General features: G+C 39.7%; 1 protein-coding gene across 6 annotated transcripts in view; it reads right to left on the reverse strand.

The window, feature by feature from the left end:
* The window catches only part of klhdc3 (kelch domain containing 3), a 99,149-nt gene extending 75,497 nt beyond the window's left edge, over positions 1-23,652 (reverse strand). The window contains exon 1 of one of the 6 annotated variants that reach the window (XM_039737746.1): positions 23,486-23,652. The gene's annotated coding sequence lies outside the window, so the exon portion shown is untranslated. Of the gene's footprint in view, positions 1-10,520; positions 10,545-10,579; positions 10,674-10,743; positions 10,822-22,713; positions 22,738-22,822; positions 23,058-23,485 lie in introns of those variants that run through there. The other 5 variants (XM_039737745.1, XM_039737751.1, XM_039737748.1 and 2 more) reach the window with 5 other exon arrangements.
* Positions 23,653-24,320: the final 668 nt, after the last annotated feature.

The following is a 24,320-nucleotide window of genomic DNA, read 5'->3' on the forward strand; positions in this document are numbered from 1 at the left end:
CCTGAAGTTCTTAACACAAGGCAATGCCTAAGACAGAGCAGGTGGGTCACTCCATCGCCAGACACATTTGCAGATGCCCACACACATTCCCTCCAAGGCGATTTAAAGTGCTGAGTGAACTAATGCAAACATCTTTGGGATGTGCTAGTTAAAAAAATAAATAAATAAATAAAACCCAGAAAAAGCCACAAGCAGACACAGAAAAGAGTGCAAAAACTCTTCCCGGTAGGCAGTCTGCTAATCACTGCCATGATCTAGCTTTTATAAAATAATGTGTGCCTTAATACAGCCATTTCTTAGGAAAAAATATTTTGTCTTCATTGGACGGTGTGTTCCAAGAGCGAATTCTCTCGCTTTTCCATTTCTATTAAAATAATAAGAACAAATGAATCCACAAGCTCAGATTCACTAATAGATTGAATTAAAGTGAACTGCAGCAAAAGTGCTGTTATACAAGGGGATTTTAATGGGCAAGGCCCCGACTTATGATGTGTGATGACGTAATAATGAAGCAATCCAAATAAAATAAACATCACAGTATTCCTGGATAAATGTACGAACGAGTGAAGCATTGAGTTCTTTTGGACATATTCGTGAATGAACATAATGACCATGAGATCAGTGAAGGTTATTTCCAGCACGTTGGGGCAGCTTGCAGCATGGCACAAACTGAATCGTTTTTAAGGTCATTTCAAAGGCACTATGGCCACCTCGTTTCCCGGACCTGTCATCTCCGGATTTTTTCCTTTGGGGAGCACGGAAAAGAAAAGTGTACAAGAACAAGCTTCATACACTGGAACAATTACAGCGAAACACTGAACAGGAAATTGCTGCCATCACCCCTACCATGCTTGCGGATACCTTCGCCGATATGGAGTGCCGTGTCGATCTGTGTTTTCAAAAATAAGATGACTATTTCCAGCACCAAATGTGATTGGATCGTTTACGCATCTATCAAGGTATGTACTATATTTATTTCAATTCTATTGCTTCTTTATTACATGAGTACCACATCCTAACTCGTCCATATGTACTTATTCATATGACAAAATTCAAATCATGAAACCAAAACTGCAAATAAATGCTCAGAACTGCATGATGTGTTGATGTTCAGGAATAAAGTGGCAACCTTCAGCCATGAAATCCAATACCGTAATCACAAGGTTTTTACTGAAATCATCATGTGTGGTTTACAATAAATGCTATCATATCACCAGTTCTAAAAAAAAAACAAGAAAAAATGATAATTAACTATATTTACCAGTATTTTAAACTATACAACTGATCATTTATTGATCACTGAAAATAACATAAATATATGTCATGTCATTTTTTAACCCGCTTAATCCAGACGAGAGTCTCTGGGGTGCTGGAGCCTATCCCAGCTAGTACTGTACAGGGCAGAAGACAAAAAGAAACCTTGGACAGGACGCCAGTCCATCGCAGGGCAGACACACACAAACTCAGATCCACTCACCAAACATACACTAGGTGACAATTTAGCGTCACCAATTCACCTAACCTGTATATAATAAAGCATTTTATTTATAGGGCACTTTACATTAGCAGTAACAACAACAACATTTATTTATATAGCACATTTTCATACAAAAAAAAATGTAGCTCAAAGTGCTTTACAAAATGAAGAATAGAAAAATAGAAGACACAATAAAAAATAAAAATATGTCAACATTAAATAACATAGAATAAGTAAGGTCCGATGGCCAGGGTGGACAGAAAAAAAAAAAACTCCAGACGGCTAAATCTCAAAGTGCAATATAAAACGATTAAACAAAGGCAAGGCAAGATAAAAACAGAGATAAAACAACAATAATTATAGCATTCTTGTTAATAAGCTTTCCTAAATAGAAAAGTCTTAAGCTGTTTTTTAAAACAGCCCACAGTCTTCTGTGTTCTTAGGCTCTCTGGTAGGGCCTTCCAGAGCCACAGAGCAGCGGCTGCAAAGGCTCGATCTCCCATTGTATGAAGTTTGGTCACAGGGGGACAAAGGCGGTAGGTATTTATAAAACTGAGGTTTCTTGTAGTGGATTGTAATATAAGGAGCTCTTTCAGATATTGTGAAGCATTTCCATGGATACACTGGTGAGTAAACAGAGTTTGAATTCAATACGGAGATGGATAGGGAGCCAATGAAGTGACCCAAGGATTGGTGAGATATGTTCATATTTCCGCACCCTCATCAGGATTCTTGCAGCACTATTTTGAATTTGTCGGAGCTTTTGAAGGCTCTTGTTGGGTATCCCAATGAGGAGTGCATTACAATAGTCTAGTCTGGATGAGACAAAGGCACGAACCAGTTTTTCAGCATCACCGAGGGAGAGGTAGGGACGGAGTTTGTCTATATTTCGGAGATGAAGGAATGCAATTTTACAAAAGTGATGGATATGTATATCAAATGACAGATGGGAGTCTAACTTGACACCCAGGTTTGTAACAGAAGGGGAGAGGGTAATAGTATGGTCAGAAAAGGAAATACAATTTACAGAGGAACGAAGTTGATGGGGGGGTGCCAATTAAAAGAGTTTCAGTTTTAGTGCTGTTCAGCTTGAGGAAGTTCTTAGACATCCAGGCCTCAATCTCATCCAAGCAAGAGTAAAAAGTTGATGGAGCTGTAAGAGAAGTCGTATCCAGTCCCACATAGAGCTACGTATCATTGGCATAGCAATGGAATGAAACTCCATGCTTGCGGATGATGTGACCCAGGGGTAGCATATAGATATTAAAGAGGGTCAGCCCAAGGATTGATCCTTGTGGGACTCCACAGGTGACAGTGTGGGTATGAGATTTAGCATCCCCTAAGGCCACATACTCAGACCTGTCTGTAAGATAGGACTCGAACCACTGCAATGCCAGAAAGTCCAATTGTATAGTGAAGATGATGAAGGAGAATATTATGATCTACCGTATCAAATGCTGCTGTAAGGTCCAGGAGGATAAGAAGTGATGGAGAGCCATGGTCAGCAGCCATCAGGAGGTCATTGGTGACTCTAATCAGGGCTGTCTCTTTGCTGTGAGAAGTTCGGAAACCAGACTGAAATTTTTCAAACAGATTTAATTTTTTGAGGTGATCTTTGGACAGTGAGAGGAAGCCGGAGCGCTAGTGCCACCTACATGAATATATGACCCTGCAATATTCACATTTATAAGAATTTCATAACAGTGCTAACGCAGAGACATTATTACAAATATATGAAAGTCAAACTTTGACAGAGGCTAGTTCAAATCTCAAGCAATATCACACAGTGTGAATGTATGACTATTATTAGGAAAGTTCCGAAAGTCCGTTCACATGGACTTTTGGATATGTTTCCTATCGTTGAGTTTTTTCAGGGTATCTTACTGAGTTACTCCCAAAAACTTCCTAAAAATTTTAGGTTCATAGGTCATCATGGAGCCAAGAAATGAAGGTAGAAGTGAATGTGATGTGTGCCCACAAGTGAATAATTCTGATGAGAACTACCAAGTTCTCATGTTCTATTACATTTTCATTGCGGTTTATCAGTGGCAGAAAGCTTCTTGAAGCTGGAAGTTCATCTCATTGACTAAGCAACGATTCAGAGAACTGTCCAGAAGTGGTTTGCCTGGTTTCAGACATCTACACAATGAATTGTTCGACTGAAGTTTTCCAAAATCTCAAGAAGGATCGCACCAAGTCCAAGTTGACCATGTGATTCCTTCACCACCACAACAACGCTCCTGTGCATTAAGCCACCAAGACCATGCCCTTCATTGGTGCCTCTGGGATCAACTTTTCTGAAAGCCTCGCCCTACTGCCTGACATGGCCCCTTGTGATTTCTGGCTCTATCCCCCATAATCAAGGTCAACATGCATGGAAAATGCTGTGAGGATTGAGAACACTTGATCAAAGCAGTGAATAAAAAGCATGAAGAGCTATTCAAATATCACTTTTCAGAGGTGTTCTGAAAAATGTGTCCACAAATTGCAAAAGGGCTTTCAGGTTGGTGGCGATTATAGGGGAAAAGTAGAAAAAGAATAAGGATTCTGATTAAACACAATATCTGGGGGTTATCTGTTTTATTTCTATTAAAGTGAATGGACTTTTGGAGCTCCCCTTGCACGTCAGTCACTCAAGGTTAATATCGCACATAATAATATCTCTCTATATATAAAATCCAATTTCTGTCTGTCTGAGAACTACTTAACGGATTTAGATTGGGTTTTTTACTATAATTTGCTTGAACATTCCAGTTGATTTTGTAACTTTTCTCATCACGCAAAGTATCCTAATTTGCTTGCGGCAGCGATTAATAAGCACGAATTAAAGAGAGAGGCTGCGAACCGAGCGGAGGGGGAGGAGGGACCTCAGGAGTAGGGAGCTGGGCAGGGCCATCCATACTTACGTACCAGCCTCCATTCAACTCGAGTCTGTATAGCTGTCCGCTTTTCACGAGAGAACTACTTAACGGATTTAGATCAGGTTTTTTCTATAATTTGCTTGAACGTTCCGGTTGATTTTGGAACTTCTCTCATTGCACTAAGTACCATAGTTCACTTGCGGCAGCAATTTAAAAGCGTGTAGCGAAGAGAGAAGCTGCAGGTCGAGGAAGGAGATAATTACCACACAATGTAGCGAGGGGGTTTTAATCCCTTGCGTTCCACTAATCGTGATGGACATGCCCTTTCAATTCAATAGATTACAGTACCCAGTGAAGCTTTCCTTTTTCAATGTCAATTAACAAGGCCCGGAGACAGACACTAAAGTTGGATGATGTTAGCTCATCATGCTTCTTGCATAGTCTGCTATATGTCCTTGCCCCTGATAACAAAACCAAAAATATTGTATATCAAGATGCCCTCGGATAGGAAACCTATCAGTATGACTTGTTCTCAATACAAATTACTCTTTTTTTTTTTTTTAAATTGATTTTTAAAGTTTGTCCTGTTTCACTACTACACAGGCGGAAACGCAGGGGACAGCTAGTACATTTATAAAAGGCAAGGGTCTATTACTCATATTGTTGCAGGTTATAATGAACCCATTTATGTGCTGGTATATGGGTTTGTAATTAAACAGATCCTCATATTCCTTTCTTCTTCTATCCTAGAGTATCTACCATCATTTGTCTGAGTGTTCTTTCCAACTTGATATTCTTCACTGCTAGATTAATCCGATATTGTTACAGTTACAGTACAGCATTCCACTATTGAAAAGAGTACAGGAGTATCAGGCTCGAGTCTGCAGCTAGCCTCGCTCAATCTGTGCAAACAGAGTTTCTGGAAAAGTGGGTTATTATTCCACATTAAAAAATATGACAGAAATTCTTGTTAAATTGCTCATATAATTCACTGACACATATAAAGCAGCAGAGAGGTTCCTCAACCACTGGGTTGGCTGCTGTTGGTGGGTCATGATGATCATGCTTGATCCTCCTCCTGCTCTGATCAAGGGGAACCCCACTCCATTAGCTCTAATGATTCCACTCGATTCACCAAGTGGGACTCCCACCATCCATCCAGCTCTGATGGTTGTGCCTCTAGATTTGCCAGTGAAGGACCCAATTTTGCTGGCACATAATGACACTTGCATGGAAAAAAGGGAGTCACAACACCAAAAAGGTTAAGAAACCCTGGAATAGCATAAATTCCATTTTCTTTGTATGCTGCTTTTGACAGTCAAGGGTTTTGTCACTCATTGAAGTTGTAGTAAATGTGCAAGGCCACTTTTTAAACTCTAGGAGAGCACATTCCTGTTTGATTTTAATGTCCCCAAAAATGGTAAATCTACTCAAACAATAGCCAAGAAGAGCTTAGAGAGAGATAGAGAGATAGGAAAGGCACCATAGATAGATAGATAGATAGATAGATAGATAGATAGATAGATAGATAGATAGATAGATAGATAGATAGATAGATAGATAGATATGAAAGAGACTATATAATAGATAGATAGATACTTTATTAATCCCTTATAGATACTTTATTAATCCCAAGGGAAAAACGCCTAACTACAAAAAGCCTAACTTACAGCCCATCATAGGCCGCAATCAGGCACACACAATATGGGAATTATAATTCCTAAGCTACTTTACTTTATATCTTTGAACAATGGGAAGAAACATGAAGTGAACAAGCAAGCTGCAGAAACTGAACTGGTGGTCAAAAACCTGTAAGTCAGCAACATTATACACTACTAACATTATTCTTTAAAGAATCTGATCTTCAAATATACTTATACTTTTAAAAAGGTTACCATATAGAATGTTCCAGAAGGTCACTTTATATGACTAAAAATCATGTGCTGTAAACAGCAGCAGTTATAAAATCAGCACTGCAGTGAGAAACAGAACTTTACCAAAAAAGCACCAGGGAAAAGAAGACTTGACAAGCTGAGTGAGGAAAATATGTGCAGAAAATGCCAACTTGAACAGGCACATGATCAGCGCAGAGGACTGGAAATAAATGTGTCAACTTGTGTAGTCATGCACTGAGGGCTACAGAGGAACACAGCATTATGTGAGGTATATACAGTACTGCTGGGCACCTCATATATTGGAAAACACATTATGAAATCCCCAGACCACCTCTACAATGTCCTTAAAATATGGCACACTTGATTTTGTTCATATCCATTCATATGCACCCTACAGTATGCAATGCATAAACATATAAAAAGTATTTACCCTCTTTGGAAATTTGGAATTACAGTGAAGACAATTTGACACTAATCAATCAAATAAAGCCTCTTTGACATTAAAGTGAAAACAGATCTCTGCAAAGTGGTCTAACTAATTACAAATCTAGAACATAAAATAATTTATCACATAACTATTCAATTGACACCCCTAAATCATCACTGGTGCTGCCAATTCATTTTAGAAGTCACAGAATTGGTTCATTGAACATCACCTGTCTGTGGACTCAGTTATCTGGAAGGTTCAACTAGTGGTGAGACAGTATGGCAGTCAAACCTACATTATAAAGATTTAAAAAAAAAAAAAAAAGCATTCCAAGGAACTCCATGAAAAGTGAATTAAAAGTCACAGCAAGGACACAAGAAACCATCCAAGTTCCCGGGTCCAGTTAAGTCAATCATTATAAAATGAAAAGAGTACGGCATTGCTGTATATCTGCTGAGAGCAGGTCATCCACATGAACTGAGTAAAAAAAAGAAGACTAGTGAGGGCGGCCACCAGGAGACCTCTTAAAAAAAGGAGGTACAAGCTACACCTGATCTGAAGAAAGCTGACCAAAAATGATGCCTTAACTAGAGACATTATAAGTAACAAACAAGTCTGCCACCTGAAACTACGCATCGGCATTTATCAGGTTGTATGGTTGCCAATATTCAGCTTATTGTTATTATTTATCAATAATACATTATTTGTAACTTAACTCCTGCTTGTCTTTTACCACACATAACTGCCGGAGGTTATAAAGGTAGAAGGGAAGTTGGGGAGAAGTTATAAAGTACAGTACCTTATACACAGTTCTGAGTCTGTGAGATTTGAAGCATTCTGACAAAGGCTACACATTAATAATACAAAAGGGGAAAGTAGAGCAACAGAGAACTCTACCAAGACAAAACAATCGTGAAGCCTGGTGGTGGCCGCATTATGTACTGTGAGGATGCTTTGTTGCAGCAGGCTCTGGAAGGCATATGAGGGTAAAATGAATGCATCAAAATTTAGGAAAATCCTGGAGGAAAACCTGATACAGTCTTCAAGAAATCTGCACCTTGGGAGAAAATTTGTTTTCCAGCAAGACAATAATCCCAAACATAAAGCCAAAGCTACAAGGGAATGGCTTCAAATCGACAATGTAAATGTCCTGGAGTGGCCAAGGCAGAGTCCAGATCTCTGTCCAATTACAAACTTGTGGCTGAACTTGAAAATGGCTGTTTACTCACAATCCCCATGCAATGTGACAGAGCTGGAGCAGTTTTGTAAAGAAGAATGGGGTGAAACTGGAACGTCAGTTTTAATGTGAAAGACATCTGTGCACATAAGACTGTCATGACTGCTAAAGGTGTATCTCCTAAATACTGACTTTGTGAATACTTGCGAAACCAAGTACAGTGGAACCTCGGGTCATGAGCATCTCGGACCACATACAAATCGGGTTACGACCAAAAAGTTCGCCAAACTTTTGCATCTGTTCATGACCACACACTCGGGTGACGAACAAGCCAGTTTCCCTTCCGGTTCCTACGCGCCGATGATTTCCACACGTGTTCAGTCTCTCCCTGTGCATTCCCTGTGCAGCCAGTGAACGAACAAGAGAGAGAGAGAGAGAGCGAGCGCGAGAAGGCGATTAAAGAATGCACCGGGCTTGTTTTTAAAGAGACTGCAAGGTTAGTTTTCTCTGTTCAAGGTTTTCTCAGTGTTATTCAAGGTTTGTACATTTAGTTTACTACTACACTGTGCATTCTTTGGTATAATTAACTATTTTTGTGCTTAAAAATCTTGAAAAAAATATATTTACATACAACTCATATGGTCCGGAACAGATTAATTGTATTTACATACAATCCTATGGGAGAAATTACTTTGGGTTCCACTGTATTTTAAATGTGTACTTCAGTTAGATCACTTTGCAGTGGTCTGTTACCACGTTGACATTGAAAGGGTCTTTTTCTGTTGATCAGTGTCAAAAAAGCTACATTTTAAATCAACGGATTAAATCAGTCAGTCTTTTGCTAACCCAGTCTGTCCAGACCAGGGTCACTGTGCTGGTGCCTATCGTGTTAGCATAGGGTGCAAAGCAGGAACAAAACCTGGACATGATGCCGGTCCATCGCAGGGCAAACGCACACACACTCACACACTAGTGACAATTTAGCATTGCCAATCCACCTAACCTGCAAGTCTTTGGACTGTGGGAAGAAACTGGAGAAGAAGAAACAGGGAGAACATGCAAACTCCATCCAGGGAGGACTCCAGATGCAAATCCTGGTCTCTTCGTATTGCAAAGCTGCAGCGCGACCACTGTGCCATCATGCCGCCCAATGCGCTTAAGTGTTGCGTAATGAAAAAAAAAATGCAGAATCTTCTAAGCAGGTGAACACTTTATAGACAATGCAGATCCACAGCTTCAAACACACAAATGTACATCAGCAGCTTCAAACACTACGTCCCAGTGTCCATGAAGGTTATTTTGCAGGCAATGCAGACAACCACATATAAGGCTTGAGCAAAGGCATGGATACCACCTTGTGCTAAATCCAACGCAGGCAGAGATTTCACGAGGGGATCATGTTGTTCTTTCTCATGCTACAGTGAAGGAGACGGATGAAGAGCATGTGAAGCATACACTCCCCTCGGTCTCCTCTACTTTTTTGCCACACAGTACTCCAAAATAAGACAGAGCAAAAGACAGAGATGCCCTTAATAAGAATGTTTTATTTTGATAGCCCTTCTTATTGTCATTTACAAAAAATAAGTGATTGACCAAACCATACCAATAAATTATAAGCATCATTTCAGGAGTTTATTTCACATCATTTGTGGCTCTGCTGTGTTCAGTAAGGTGAGCTAAATTACTGTATGCCCCTGCAGTCTGGACCACTCAAATTACACAAAAGAGCCCAAAAAAGTTTGGCTCACAATGTCCATGTATCTGTTTCATGGGCAAAACTGTCACCCACTTGAAGGCACAAAAATGCTTGCAGGCCCAATTAAATCTCTGATCTGCGAAATGCTAACAATCAGGTCCAATTAGAATACAGATCTGTAAGAGTCAACCAGTGTATTAGCATGAGCTAAAATTAACTCGCAGCCATCTGCTCAATTAATCTCCTTCAAAAAGGGCCTCCTTATGCAGGCCACTGCCAGGAACCAAAACCAGAGCTGATGACAATGGAGTCCAACGGCTCACTGACACAGTAAAGAGCTTTGCAGTTATCTAATGACTGCCTGGCACAGATACAGATAAGCTGCCATCTGAGGTGGCATTCTAGTGACAATGAGATGATCAGTCAGAATTCCGGTTGGACAGCTAGGCAGGATTGAATAGGCAGGTGCTGTTAAAGTTTTAACTGTTATAAGGAGATTTACAGATGCCTTACTAATATTTAACTCGGTAAGTTGGGAGACCACTGCCAACAAGCCAGATCGTATTGTTAAATTTGACAAAGAAACCAGTCTGGAAGTTAGAATATAAATATATGTGGACAACTCACAAAACCTCAAAGTACAAACGCCTCTGCTAAAATTAGGAAGACTAAAGCCGGTGAAATATCAGTAGTATGAACTAAGAAAAAGAGCTATATAATTATCTTTTCAATACATAGCTATGATAAAAAAAATTGCTTACATTTTCTTATTAGGCTCTTTAAAAATCCTTTTTTTACAGCTATTCTAATTTTAAAGTGTTGTGGTGAAATAAATTCAACATAATTAAAGTAATGTAAAAATTGCACTTCGGGTCAGAATTCTGTCTTATGCACTTAAAAGCAATTTATAGGAAGGTTCAGAAATTCAAATCAGTACACAAGAAATAAATGGTGTAATAATGCAAAAAAAAAAAAAAATGAGATTACCTGCCATCTGAGATTACACTTAAAGGACGACATCAAAATGCAATAAAATAAAAACCAACCTTCAGAGGGGCTCCAGTAGGCAAATGTCTATGAAAGTGAAGCAGTAAGAAAGAAAGCACTAGGCAATAAGCACTCCTGTAAAAAAAGGGGGCGCCTTTCACATACAGTGGAGCATGTGCCATATTTAAACAAGTATTAAGGGTCTTAACACGAGGGTACATACCCTGTCATTTGTCTCGCTCCATTTCATTTTGGTCACAAACTGCAAGTGAATTCTGGCACCGTATATTCCATAGTGTCGTCTATTTTCAGGAGCAGACATCATCCCATGCCACTGACAACCACATTGCACAAAAGAGGCCCCGGCATGACATCTGACATTTATAAAGAGTTATTAATTTAGCAACAGAAAGAGACACCAATTACTGTAAAACGAAACCTAGCCTACCATAAACCTTCATAGTGGAGGAGGAATTGAAGCTTCCATAAAACTATGAAGTATTCAGCTGAATGTGCATCTTTGATATTAATCAAAAAACAGCATATTATTTTTATATACATATTGCATCATACAGAAATAAAGAAAACACCTAATGAGAGATGCATATTCCTGTTTGCACTTGGCACTGTGTATTATTTATTGCACGTCATTCTGTGCTTTATTTTCTAGTTAAAGCTCATGGCCTGCAGCTTCAGAGTAATGGCTATGAATTTCAGCCTACTGACGGGCTACACAAGGTCTGCATGAGTTTCCCAGCTACTCACACTCTGGGGAGTTTGCAAGGGGTCCCCACAGGTGCGCTGGTCACCTTCCACAAACCAGAGACATGAGGGTGAGCTGAACTGATAACAGTACACTGGCACAATGAACATACGTGTGTGTGTTAGTGTGCACTGTGGAGTGGACTGGCCTGGTTTGGGGACTTCTAAAATAATCCATTTATAAAAATAGGCTCAAATATGACGAGTTTCAACACAAAATTCTGTCTATTCATTTTAACTAAACAGAGGAAGAGGACCCTTTTGTCATGGCCAAACACAACAGAATCCTAGCAACACAAAGTTTTCAGACTTAAAATATAAAATCTTCTTATATAATATGTTACCGTGACTGTCCGTTTGTCTGTCCAGGATTTTAAATCACCAGTAGCTCGCAAACCGTGTGAACCATTGACCTGAAATTTGGTGCACATATACTACGTGATGTCTACTATCCGCTTTTGGGGGTGATGATTGACCTCCAAGGTTATTCCTCTTTTTATTTTTATTTATTGGAGAATCAACTCTCGGCAGCTGCCAGCAGGGCGGGCCCCTCCCTCTTCATATCTTAAATCATTCTTGTGGCAGATGGAAGACTTTTCTTTTGAAGAAATTGCAACACAAACACTGACTTAATCAGTTTTAATGCAAAAAGTTGACAACGAAAGAAGAGAAGTAGTGGGCCGCTAGAGTGGAAAAAAGAAGAGCTGATCAGGAAGCAGCAAGCGCATCAACCTCTGAGCAAACGAATGATAAACATACAGAGAAAGAGGATAAGAACTAGGAATGCTCATGTCAGGTGTATTCACTGCACGTTATCGTGAAGTGTGCCGTTACTGGTCTTTATATATGATACGCTACCATAGCTGTTCGTTTGACTGTCCGGCATTTTAAATCACCTGTAGCTCGCAAAGCGTTTGACCTATTGACCTGAAATTTAGTACACATATACTAAATCTACTATCCGCTTTCGGGGTGATGATTGTCCTCCAACGTTATTCCTCTTTTTTTATTTTATTGCAGAATCAACTCTCAGCAGTAGCCAGCAGGGCGACCATGCAGCACATGTGTACGGGCGCGGTTCTCATCCCGACCACCTTCGCCGTCACTTCCCCTACCTCTTCATATCTTAAATCATTCTTGAGGCAGATTGAAGACTTAAGTGCTAGCCTAATTGAAAAATGAAAGAAAACATACTAAGTAATTGCAACACAAACACTGACGAAAGAAGCGTACCGCTAGGGTGGAGAAAAGAAGAGCTGCTCAGGAAGCAGCAAGAACATCAACCTCTGAGCAAACAAATGCTAAACATACAGAGAAAGAGGATGAGAACTAGGAATGCTCAAGTCAAGTATATTCACTGCATGTTATCATGCAGTATGCCGTTACTGGTATTTAAATATATAAAATAAATGTAAAAAATGGTTTTTTTGGCAAAATCAAACATTCAGTGCCCTCCATCATGTTTGGGACAAAGACACATTTTTCTTGATTTCAGTTTAAAATTGTAAATTAAACAATTCAGATGTAAGCAAAGTGCTTATTGCAGACTTTTATTTAAGGGGATCTGCAGATATTTCAATCACATCTTGTAGAAATGACAACACTATTTATTCAGGGTCCCCTGCAAAAGTCCGTAAACAAGTGTGGTTATACACTGAGGACCAAAGATGGAAAAGGCCATTATGCAAACTGGCCACGTGTTTTGTTGGTCTTCATAAAATGACAAAATGTCCGGGCCTGTGATGTACAAGTCACCTCTTCCAAGTGTGTTGAGAATTTACTCCCTTTATACAGCAGTAAAGTTCAATCAACACTCAATATGTCAGTGTGACCTGTATAATCAGTAAGCTTTGTACTCGTATACTGTACAAAACCTGCTTATTAAAACTATTCTTTTACATATACAGGTATATATATATATATATATATATATATATATATACTGTATATATAAAATCCTAAGCCTAAAAGTGCAATGACTTTATGTGAAGTTGTTATGTCACGTTTTTTGTCATGCTTTCAGTCAGACTTATTTTAAAATCTACATATATATGTTTGGTATAATTCTCTTCAGAATTTATTGAACTTTAATGTGATGTTGTTAGATTTTCAGATTCTTATTCCGTTTCTAAATTATAATCTAAAAAATATCAAGGACTCATGTCTGGTGAGACAAGAATTTGTGGCAAAATGTAAAAAATTTAACCACGCCTGGGGAGCGACCATGTCATCTTAGGGTTCGTTCAGCCCTCCTCTTCACAAAACAAGCAACAGAGACACGAAGTGGATGGCGCAGGAGGCCAGGGAGGTTAGCGAGCGAAGCGAGCAGTGGGGAACCTCACTAGCATATACAGTGATCCCTCGCTATATCGCGCTTCGACTTTCGCGGCTTCACTCTATCGCGGATTTTAAATGTAAGCATATCTAAATATATATCACAGATTTTTCGCTGGTTCGCGGATTTCTGTGGACAGTGGGTCTTTTTAATTTATGGTACATGTTTCCTCAGTTTGTTAGCCCAGTTGATTTCATGCAAGGGACGCTATTGGCGGATGGCTGAGAAGCTACCCAATCAGGGCACGTATTACATATTAAATAAAACTCCTCAATGATATATGATATGCTTCCCGCGTGGTGCTTTGCACACTTCAAAGCTCTAACAGCCCGTATTGATTTTTGATTGTTTGCTTTTCTCTGTCTCTCTCACTGACATTCTCTTCTCCTGACGGAGGGGGTGTGAGCAGAGGGGCTGTTTGCACAGAAGATACGGACGCGCCTGTAAAAAATGCTGAAAGGCTACCTTCACATTGATCCCTTCATTGCGGCTGCGTTATCGTGGGTGCTTCGTATACTTAAAAGCCCAACAGACCTATTGATTTTTGATTTCTCTCTCTCCCTGACATTCTCTGCTCCTGACGGCACTCCTTTGAAGAGGAAGATATGTTTGCATTCTTTTAATTGTGAGACGGAACTGTCATCTCTGTCTTGTCATGGAGCACTGTTTAAACTTTTGACTAAAGGGTGTTCTTTCATGGCTAGAGGGCTCTAATAATTTAGAAGGTAAACAGGTTTTCAATGCTCTAACTGCGAAAATATTAGATTTATAAATAAAGAATACTATTTCGTGGAAATTCATGTATCTGTCTGGAGCAGATTAACCGCTATAAACGAGGGTTTACTGTATAACTGTGCATAGAATATTTATAAACAGTGTGGGAGAGTTTCTAAGGGCTTAAAATATATAAAAATAACCATACAAACATATGGTTTCTACTTCGCGGATTTTCACCTACTTCTGGAACGCAACCCCCGCAATCGAGGCGGGATTACTGTATATATAAAACTCATTTCCACTTATTATTATGTATAGTGATGAGTGAACCCTACCGAGTTTGGCTTTACCTTGAGTTTGGCAATAATCACAGAAATGTTTGCAAATTTTGACAAACTCCCCAAAATGTTTTGAAGTGAATACGGAAGGAGGAACTGAACTCGTGTTGAGTGGATTATAATGGAGCCGTGGTCTTTTCTGTGTCCCTGACAGTCAACTATGACGGACCAATTATGTGATCAGAGCTGCAAGGGAGCAGTGCTACTCACTACGCCGCCATGCCTCAAAAACAAAAGACGCAGATAGAATGAATACCACAAACAGAACACAACAAATCGATACAGACTGTGAATAAGAAAATAAAATAAAGCTCTGTTGCACTCTTGGGACACACATTGGTCATGCCACAAAGTGGCAGCACAGGACAGGCTTGTTCTTGTTGTTTGATGTGGCGCTGGGCACAGCTACAATATCTGTTTTGTTTCCAAATTATCTGTGAGGCTACTTTCACCAAGAAGAAAGAAATACCATGTCGAATTGCAATAAAACAGCATGGCCTGTTTGAGATGAGAGGGATGGCTCATCTAAGACTTGTTTTCAGATCCTGAGCATTTGCATGCAGGCAGTAGCCATAGTTATGGTCTAATTATGGTCAGCCAACATACCCCTCAAAATGAAAATACTACAAGTTTACTTATTTTTTTTAAATGCATGTGGGAGGGAAATCCGGCAATGCTCCTCAACCTTGGTGGCCAACAAATCACAAACAGAAATCAAAGATCAGAGTTGGGTTGAAACAACCAGGAGTGGAAGAGCAGTTAGAGCTGAAAGAAAACACCATACAGCGATGTGAAACATAAAAACACCATTTTTTTTTTTAAGCCCCTCAGATGCTTATGACCCATCGACAGCCACATCAGCAACAATCCCACAGAAAGCAAGCATGAAAGTCCTGCACATGGCTGCTCCAGCTCCGTGATGTCCTGCTCGTCTCAGAAAGCATCAAGGCGCACTTTCCTAAGCCAGCTGATCAGCAAATTACCAGGAAAATATTCAGCAAATGTGGTCACCAGAGAGCACAGCGTAATCTCTGTGGAAAACACTTTGGCCAGTTTAGCTGATCAACATTAATTATGCAACACTGCTTACTTTTCCTTTTTATATCTTATATATTATACAGTCTTTTTGCTTTCACTATTATGCAGTATCAGTCGGTGAGAAAATAATTTCTCAGGGTCTGCTGGGAGAAATGGAGAAAAAATGTTTTTACTTCCAGAGGCTTTCTAGCAAAACAGGACAAAGCTCTTGTTAAACATTCATTGTCTTCTGTTACCACAGCAGTCTCCAAAGATTATAAAAAGTGGCACCTGACAACCCTACATGACCACTGAACACCAGACATGCTTGAGCATCACAAACTGCTGACCTGCTTAACCCAAGGACCTTTGACTTGTGGCCCTCCATAAACAAACATTTATAACAACGGAAGCACGTCAGCTACAGAGACAGCAAGCTCCCGACCGCTGTTTTGACACTCACCATGCCGGTACTGAAAAGGGGTCTCCCGGCAGAGCCTGATGTGGACTGTATGCTCAAAAATTCTTTAATTCAAGCCAAGTATAAAATGATTGCTTGTATCATGATTGTTTTTGTTGTGTCATCTTTGTGGTTTGTAATAATAATAATAATAATTTATATAGCGCTTTTTTTACTACTCAAAGTGCTCAGCGATTGCAGGTTAAGGGCCTTGCTCAAGGGCCCAACAGAGCAGTGTCCCTTTTGGCATTTACGGGATTCGAACTGGCAACCTTCCGACTGCCAGTGCAGATCCCTAGCCTCAGAGCCACCACTCTGCCTGGCAGAATTAGAAGTTTACCAGCACATGACAAAAACCTTCAGGCCAAAGCTAAATTGTACAAGACTGAGTGAGATATGTCCTGCAACAAAATGGTGTCCTATTCAGGACTTGTTTCCACCTTGAGCTTAGTGTTTCTGCAGTTACATCTGGCACTTAGAGAGCTGAGCTGGGCTAACCGGGTTCAAAAATGGATGGATAGATGCATTCCAGAAAGAAATTACTCATAAGAAAGGTCAGCAAAACTACTTAGTTACTAGACTCCTCTCATTTAAAACGTTCTATGTTCTTAATATACATGAAGATTAAAAACAAGTTAAATTCATTCGTAAGCTGTACTGACAAAATAAAGACCATACTGGGGTGGTCCATATGTTTCATTGTGAAATAGTTGTCACTTTGTCTCATCTCAGTACCATTTTAAATAACAGACGGCAACTAGAAACAAGACGACATAAACACGAGTTTTGAAAAGGCCCATCTGACATCTCTGGGCAGTATTGCATACAGAAAAACACTGAATTACTTCAGACAGACAGATAGATATTTGTCTGCTGTGGGATATTTGGCTTTTTACAGAAGGTCTTTAAATAGATAAGACACACACACTATGGTCTGAACACACATAGTGTGACTAAAGAAAGAAAATTAAAAAGAAAAATAGATAGATATTGCAGGGTTATAGCAGCACACAAATATCTTATTCTTCATCTTTTCCCACTTCAGTGTGGGGTCAATGTGCCTGATCAAACAGCTTGGCCCTGCACCTCCTCCCCGGTCAGGCCCTTTTCCTTCAGATCTTCTTTTACTTTATCCATCCACCTCCACTTTGGCGTCCCTTGCTTTCTGTCCCTGCTGTACTTCCATGCCCATCACTGTTTTACCCGCATATTCACTGCCTCTCCTCATCACATGTCCATACCACTTCAGCTTACTTTCCTGATCTTTCTTTGATTTCTCTCCCACTTTTGTTGTACCTCTGACAGTCTCATTTCTTATTTTGTCCTTTATTTGTAACTCAACTCATCCATTTCCACATTCTCATTTTCGCCACATCCAACTTCTCCTGTGCTCCCTTTACTGCCCATGTCTCAGCTCCATACATCATTGCTAGTCTCATGAATGTCCTAAAAACCCTCCCTTAATTCTTTGATCACAAAAATACCGTACAAAAAGCATATGAAAAATGATAAGTATTTTAACAAAGAGTAGGTATCCACTTAGTGTCAAGTGATTAGATTTGCACAGACTTCTCAGTTACAGTTTCACAGTTCCAGATGCCAGTCATTGGCACAGTTATAATGCACATGGTGTCATTGTTAAGATGTCTGCTAGAGCAGCTCAGTACTGTTCCCTATGTGCTGAACAAGACCACTTCGGCTGAGGAGTGACTCATTTTTGAGCCTGGGTCCTAGTTAAAAATGACTTCTTGGAGCAACACAGTTGTCTCAGTCTGTTATTGAAGGTGCTCCTCTGTTTGGCTGACACCTCACCCAGGGATGACAGTCACTAAATGTCCAGAACAGTATGCAGCATCCTTAGGGACCACAGTTCTACCTCTTCCTCCATTGAGTCCAGTCCCACTCCTATGATTGAACCAGCCTTTGTAAATACATTTTCAGCCTGATGGCATTACCTGCACTAATATTTCCCAGCACACTACTGCGCAGTAAATATGACGGCCGTACCGACTGGTAGAAAACATGTAAGAGTGGCCTGCATACACCAAACGACCTCAACCTCCTCAAAAAATAGTGGCAACTCAGACGCTTCTTGCACATGTACTGTATCTACTCCTATGATATGCCCTCCCTTATCAAGACATCTTGATGAAAAAAAAAAAAATGAGTAAAACAAATACAGTCAGGTTTGAAAAAATATATATTAAAGACAGACAGAACTTTATTTGTCCCCAGGGGGAAATTTGGCTTTTTATATGTACTAGAATTCAAAATGTTGGAATCATTCAGACATTTTTTATGGTTTTAATAGAAAATGTTACTATTTTATCAAGGTACCATTAAATTAATTTTAAAACATGGCTGTTACTAATACTACAAATGGCTCTTACTGCTTGAAATGAACAATTTATAATTTGAGCAACCATTACTCCAGTGTCCTAATGGTAAACTCTCTTAGCTAATTCTTAATGACATTTAAATGCTACATTTTTTTTTACAGAAGACTTCCTGATTGTGTTATCACAGATGGAACCTGTCCCTCTGTTCAATAATGCAAGTAAACTGTCTGTCTTTGGGGTGGAAGGTACTGGCAGTAATAAAATTCAATTCTGGGCTCAAAAATTGTCAAATAAAAAATAGCTTTCTCAAGAAAGATGTCAGTGAAATATTGTTATGAGAAATGAAGTTTATTTAGTGAGACAGATTGCCAAGAAAAGTTGAATTTTCAAATAAAGGTGCCCACTACTGTCTTGTGGGTAAACTGGATCTACGTAGATAGATAGATAATCTGATATAAAAGACACTATGATAGATAGATAGATAGATAGATAGATAGATAGATAGATAGATAGATAGATATGAAAGGCAGTATATAATAGATAGATATGAAAGGCAGTATATAATAGATAGATAGATAGATAGATAGATAGATAGATAGATAGATAGATAGATAGATAGATAGATAGGAATGACACTATATTACAGATAGATAGATAGATAGATAGATAGATAGATAGATAGATAGATAGATAGATAGATAGATAGATAGATAGATAGATAGATAGAGCCTTTCATATTATTTATCTATAGATAGACAGACAGCTCTTTGTCTGCTAGGGGAAAATTGGCTTTTTACAGAAGGTCTTTAAATAAATAAATAGACACACACACACAGTGTGACTAAAAAGGAAGAAAATTAAAAAAAAAAAAAAGAAAACTCCTGGCATGGCAGTCCCAATCCCACTGACGTATTACAGAGGCATATTGCTGTTGGTATAAGGGAGCCCCCCTAGCATTTCTTGACATATTATCCCTCTAAGACGGGTTTAACATCTAAGTGATCGCCGTGGACCTCATGTTTTTATTTGCTACGTGGGTTGTTCATTTGGTCTGATGTAATAATTTGCACCTGACCCCTTTCCCTGACAGCGGCCTTTTCCTCTTCGGATAGAGATCCGCTCATTTTGCCCACTTCCTTTCAGCGTCACACATCTACCTGACCACCCTGACAGTCAAAGTGCTATGCTAGCAAAATGCAGCGGTGGTGGTTACTGCATTGGCCTGGTTTGTGACTCTAGGCGAGCCGAGTCGAGTTTTTGGTTTCCAGACATGCTCATAGATTTATCGTTATTTTCACTCCTCTACTGCCTACTACAGCAAGTTATCAGTCAATACCATAACAGCTTTAAGCCCTTTTTCATGTGGCGTGAGGGTGCAGGTAACTCACCACACTGCTTATTATGCTGGACCAACAGAATAGGCCAATAAGACCAATTTTCTATTCTATCTTTTTTATCATTTTTTAATTTTTGCTCCATCTTTAACATGTTTTGTCTATTTTTATATTTTTCTTCCTAAAGCTAGCAACCAGACAGGCACACAGAAACGCAGACAGACCCTTGTCATTTTTATTAAAGAGGATATGTTTAAAAATATTTGACTGACTAAATATCATTATATGTAATTAATTTAGAACAATATTGTATGTATGAATAAATGATGCAATCTGTTAAATTTGAATTAAACTTCTCAATGTGACATGATTTAAACATTCTAATTATATTTTTTATTGTGTTCATGAATGCATGTCACAATAACTACTCACAATTAAAGCACTTTTCTAGGAGGTTTCGTTTTGCAGAGTTGTGTTAGTTATGTGAGCGGTAAAAGAAAACGTGTCATGCAGAACACCACCAAGGCTCCTGGCCTGCGCAGAAATGGGCTCAGTGCATCGTGCACTGGATAGTGTGGAGCCGCAGGTCTTTGCCAGCCAGTGTCGATGTAGACCATAAGGAGTAGCGCAGTTCTACTGCTATTAAGTTTGACTGAGTTATTTGTCACCCATGTATTAATGTCATCAAGACATGCAGTAGGGGTATGTTTTGGGGGGTAATGGAAGTAGGCTTAGTGGACTTTTAGAGCAGCGTGTCATCAGCATAATGAGAAAAATAAAAATTATATTGATGAAAGATATTACTAAGGGAGGAGAAGGTAAGCAATAAAGACGAGTGGTGCCTGCAGTGAACCCTGTGCCACTTCATGGCAAACTACTGAGCTCTCCAACCGGTACTTCTGTATTTGAACAAATTGTGTCCTGTCAGTGGGCAGCACGGTGGTAGTGCCTCACAGTAAGGAGACCAGGGTTTGTGTCCCCGGTGCCCCTACATGGGGTTTTCATGTTCTCTCCATATCTGGTGATATGCATGCCATTGCTCTAGGCTTGTGCCGTGGAGTCCCCATGGCCTGCAAAATGACCTTACTGGACACAGGGACATTGAGTTTGAAGCTACTGATGTACATTTGTGCTTGAAGCTATTGACCTATGGTGCCAATAAAAAGTGTTCACCTGCTTGAAAGCCTCGTAGTATGGAGACCTGGGTTCTCGTCCAGGGTCCTCCCTGTGTGGAGTTTGCATGTTCTCCCCATGTCTTAGTGCAGGGGAGGGCAAAGTCAGTACTGGAGGGCCGCAGTGGCTGCAGGTTTTTGCTCCAACCCAGTTGCTTAATTAGAAAACAATCCTTGCCAATAATTACATTGCATGGCTTGTTAGTGCTTTAACTCTGCCATTTCAAGCCATTCTCATATCCTAGATTTTTTTTTCCTTTCTAAGGATATCATCCAAATGATTTGAAGTCTAAAATGGACTCAATCTTTCACTTTTTTCCAAATATTTAATTAAACCAAACAGTGCACGATAAATACACACAGGTGTAAATGGTAGGAAGCTAAAAGGAGAAATGCTGGTTTCTTTTGTCATTTGCATCTTATTGCTAATAAGCAGCCATTAAAAACCAAGAAAACAGCTGTTTAAGACCAAAATAAGCAATAAGGGTTCAAAATCTTAATGACAGAGACAACTAAAATGAAGCAGAAGTGTTACTTGAGCAATAAGTGCTTCTTATTAAGCAACTGGGTTGGAACAAAAACCTGCAGCCACTGTGACCCTTCAGGAATGACTTTGCCCACCCCTGTCTTAGTGGGTTTCCTCCTTGTGCTCAGGTTTCTTCACACAGTCCAAAGACATGCTGGTTTGTTGAACTTATGACACTAAATTGTCCCTGCTGTGTGTGTTTGATGTGTGTTTGCCCAGTGATGGACTGGCAACTTTGTCCATGGGTTTGTATCTGCCTTGTGTCCCTTGCTAGCTGGGTCACTGCCTTGTGCCCCCAAAAACGACCCTTATCTGGATTAAGCGCTTTAGAAAATGACATGTCCTATCTGTGAGCTATGAAGCTAAGAATTGATACACAGTACTACGGACTTCAACGCTTGTCAACTGATAAAACATGGAGCAAATCATCAACAGAATCTGTTACTTTTAAACATAAGCAGAGGCGTTCCACCACAGACGCTGTCAGATTAGCGGCATGAAATCCTGTACCCCCCCCCGAGTGTACCCAGTCAGGGCGATGAGCAGTCAGTCGGTCGATAACGAATACGCTGCCAGCGCTGCAGAGAAAAGTTAGCCACGTTCGAAGTCCATGAATGGCCGCGTGTGCGTGTAGTTATGCGTTCTGCACAAATCAACCCCATGCTGTCACTAAACGGGATATAAAGGCTGCTCTCTATGAATTCATAATGTGAAGATTTACATGTCAATGGCTAAAAACAAACCCTTTAAACAGCTGGGGTGTTGCATGTGAAATGACATACAACGGAGGGGAGGCAATGGCCGAGTACACACATACATACATACATACATCCATACATCCATACATACATACACTCTCTCTCTGTACATGCACGATCACAAACTTAACTTTACGTACAACACCCGCCCCTCGGTCACTTTATATGCGTTTTAATTAAAGCGAGAAAAAAGTGACAAAAACGTGTGCATCGCAAGGAGGGGAGGGTAGATACAAATGAAGTTTCAAGAAGTCTCTGAACGGCTACTGCGATGACAACTTATGCTTTAGGTCGCAAGAAAGACATTTTAATAAACAGCACGTTGTGATGTGTTTTGAATTTGATACTCGTGTGCGTTTGGGTGACAGATGATACTAATTATAATCCGAAGAGCAGCACCAGTATCGTTGGGAAATAGTAGGCCGCTTTACTCACAAACTATTAGAGCCTACAGGTGTGTTCCTTCAGTCTCAATTGTTCCCTGGTCTATTCCTTGAGATGTGTGCGAAGCTTCAGTAAAGGAAAAAAATACAGACAGCGTTACCTTCGACTTCTTCGCCGCCCGGTGGGTTCTCTCGTCCCCTTTCACCAATTGAAATCTAAGTAATTCACTGAAGCAAAAATAGAATGCGCGGCAAAACCCACGTCTTCCCAAGTCGTTGAGTAAAAATATATAGAAACGCACACAATTTAGAATTCAAATTTGTAATTCCTGGAAAGAAGCATGAAACTAATGTATATGAAGACACCTCACATACAAACACGCATGCGCAAAAGAAAGTGGCTGGGTGCATTCTGGAGTTTGTAGTTCATTTTCACGAACATCAACAGAAAACACATGCTGGCGGATGTACGTAGAATACTACAAACCCCACAATACCTGGCAGCTACAAGCCAACGACAGCTCGCAGATCATGTCAAAATCCTTACAGGCAGAGACCCTGGCGGATAGAGATAATATGCTGATCCTCTATAGTTGTTATTATTTCTAACTACAGTATTGCATTCCTCAGAATTTCAAAGCTGACCAATCAGAGGCTTTGCCCAGCTCAACCCTCTTGAACAAAATTTCATCACCCCGTACACAAAAGTAAGAATCTCAATAAATCGATTTAAGAGTTCCGCACTTTCTGTAACTTTTCTAAATGCTTGTATCGTCCGGTTAGTTCAATACAATTCCGAAATATCAGATAACGCAATTACCTACCTTCATCAGTATTACAATTATATATTCAAATTGTTACAGATTTTCTGTGGCCACAGTATTCAAACTGCTTGTATGGAGCCTGTCTGTCGCCGCACGTCAGTTGTCGGTGAATGGGTGAAACACCTAGTCTTTGAGCTACACATCATGGGACATTGGGAGCATTAAAATGAGCGCCATATCAAGCTGGCGTGTGTGCACCAGACTGCTAAAGTGGACGCCTTCCCCTGTCTAGTCCTTATTTGGTAATAGAAGTCATCTAAAACAAACACTGTGTACATATTTATTTATTTTCTGACAGAGACCACTGACAGGTCAGAGCTGGACAGCATACAGCACAGAACTAAGTATACCAATAAAAGCCTTAAATGTCAAATTATAGTATCCATAACCATTTTCACCCCTCCTCCCCAACAATATGTTACAACATATTCAATGAATATTTTCTATATTCTTATGTCCATTTTCTTTATTGTACCATATATTTCAGATTCAATTCTTTATTGTCATGTCATGTCAAGTACAAGTACCATGTACAATGAAATGCTTGCATGTGCCCCTGCAGGCAGTGAACATAGACACAGAAAAACCCACACACATTAAATAAATGAATATGATAAGTAAATAAATAAAATAATATATCCATGAATGATGATTTTAGGCAGTAGTCTCTGCTTCACAATGTCAATCATTTATGTTCTGTAATTCCTTTCATTTCATATTTAATTTGCACATTTGTGTTGTGGAAAACATTTTGGTGATTGGGTGGTGCAGTGTTTAGCATTGGTTCCTTACAGTCCCAGAATCCAGTGTTCCAGTCCTGCTTGCGGTCATCATT

The sequence above is a fragment of the Polypterus senegalus genome, chromosome 16, assembly GCF_016835505.1.
Source record: "Polypterus senegalus isolate Bchr_013 chromosome 16, ASM1683550v1, whole genome shotgun sequence".
Taxonomy (NCBI): domain Eukaryota; kingdom Metazoa; phylum Chordata; class Cladistia; order Polypteriformes; family Polypteridae; genus Polypterus; species Polypterus senegalus.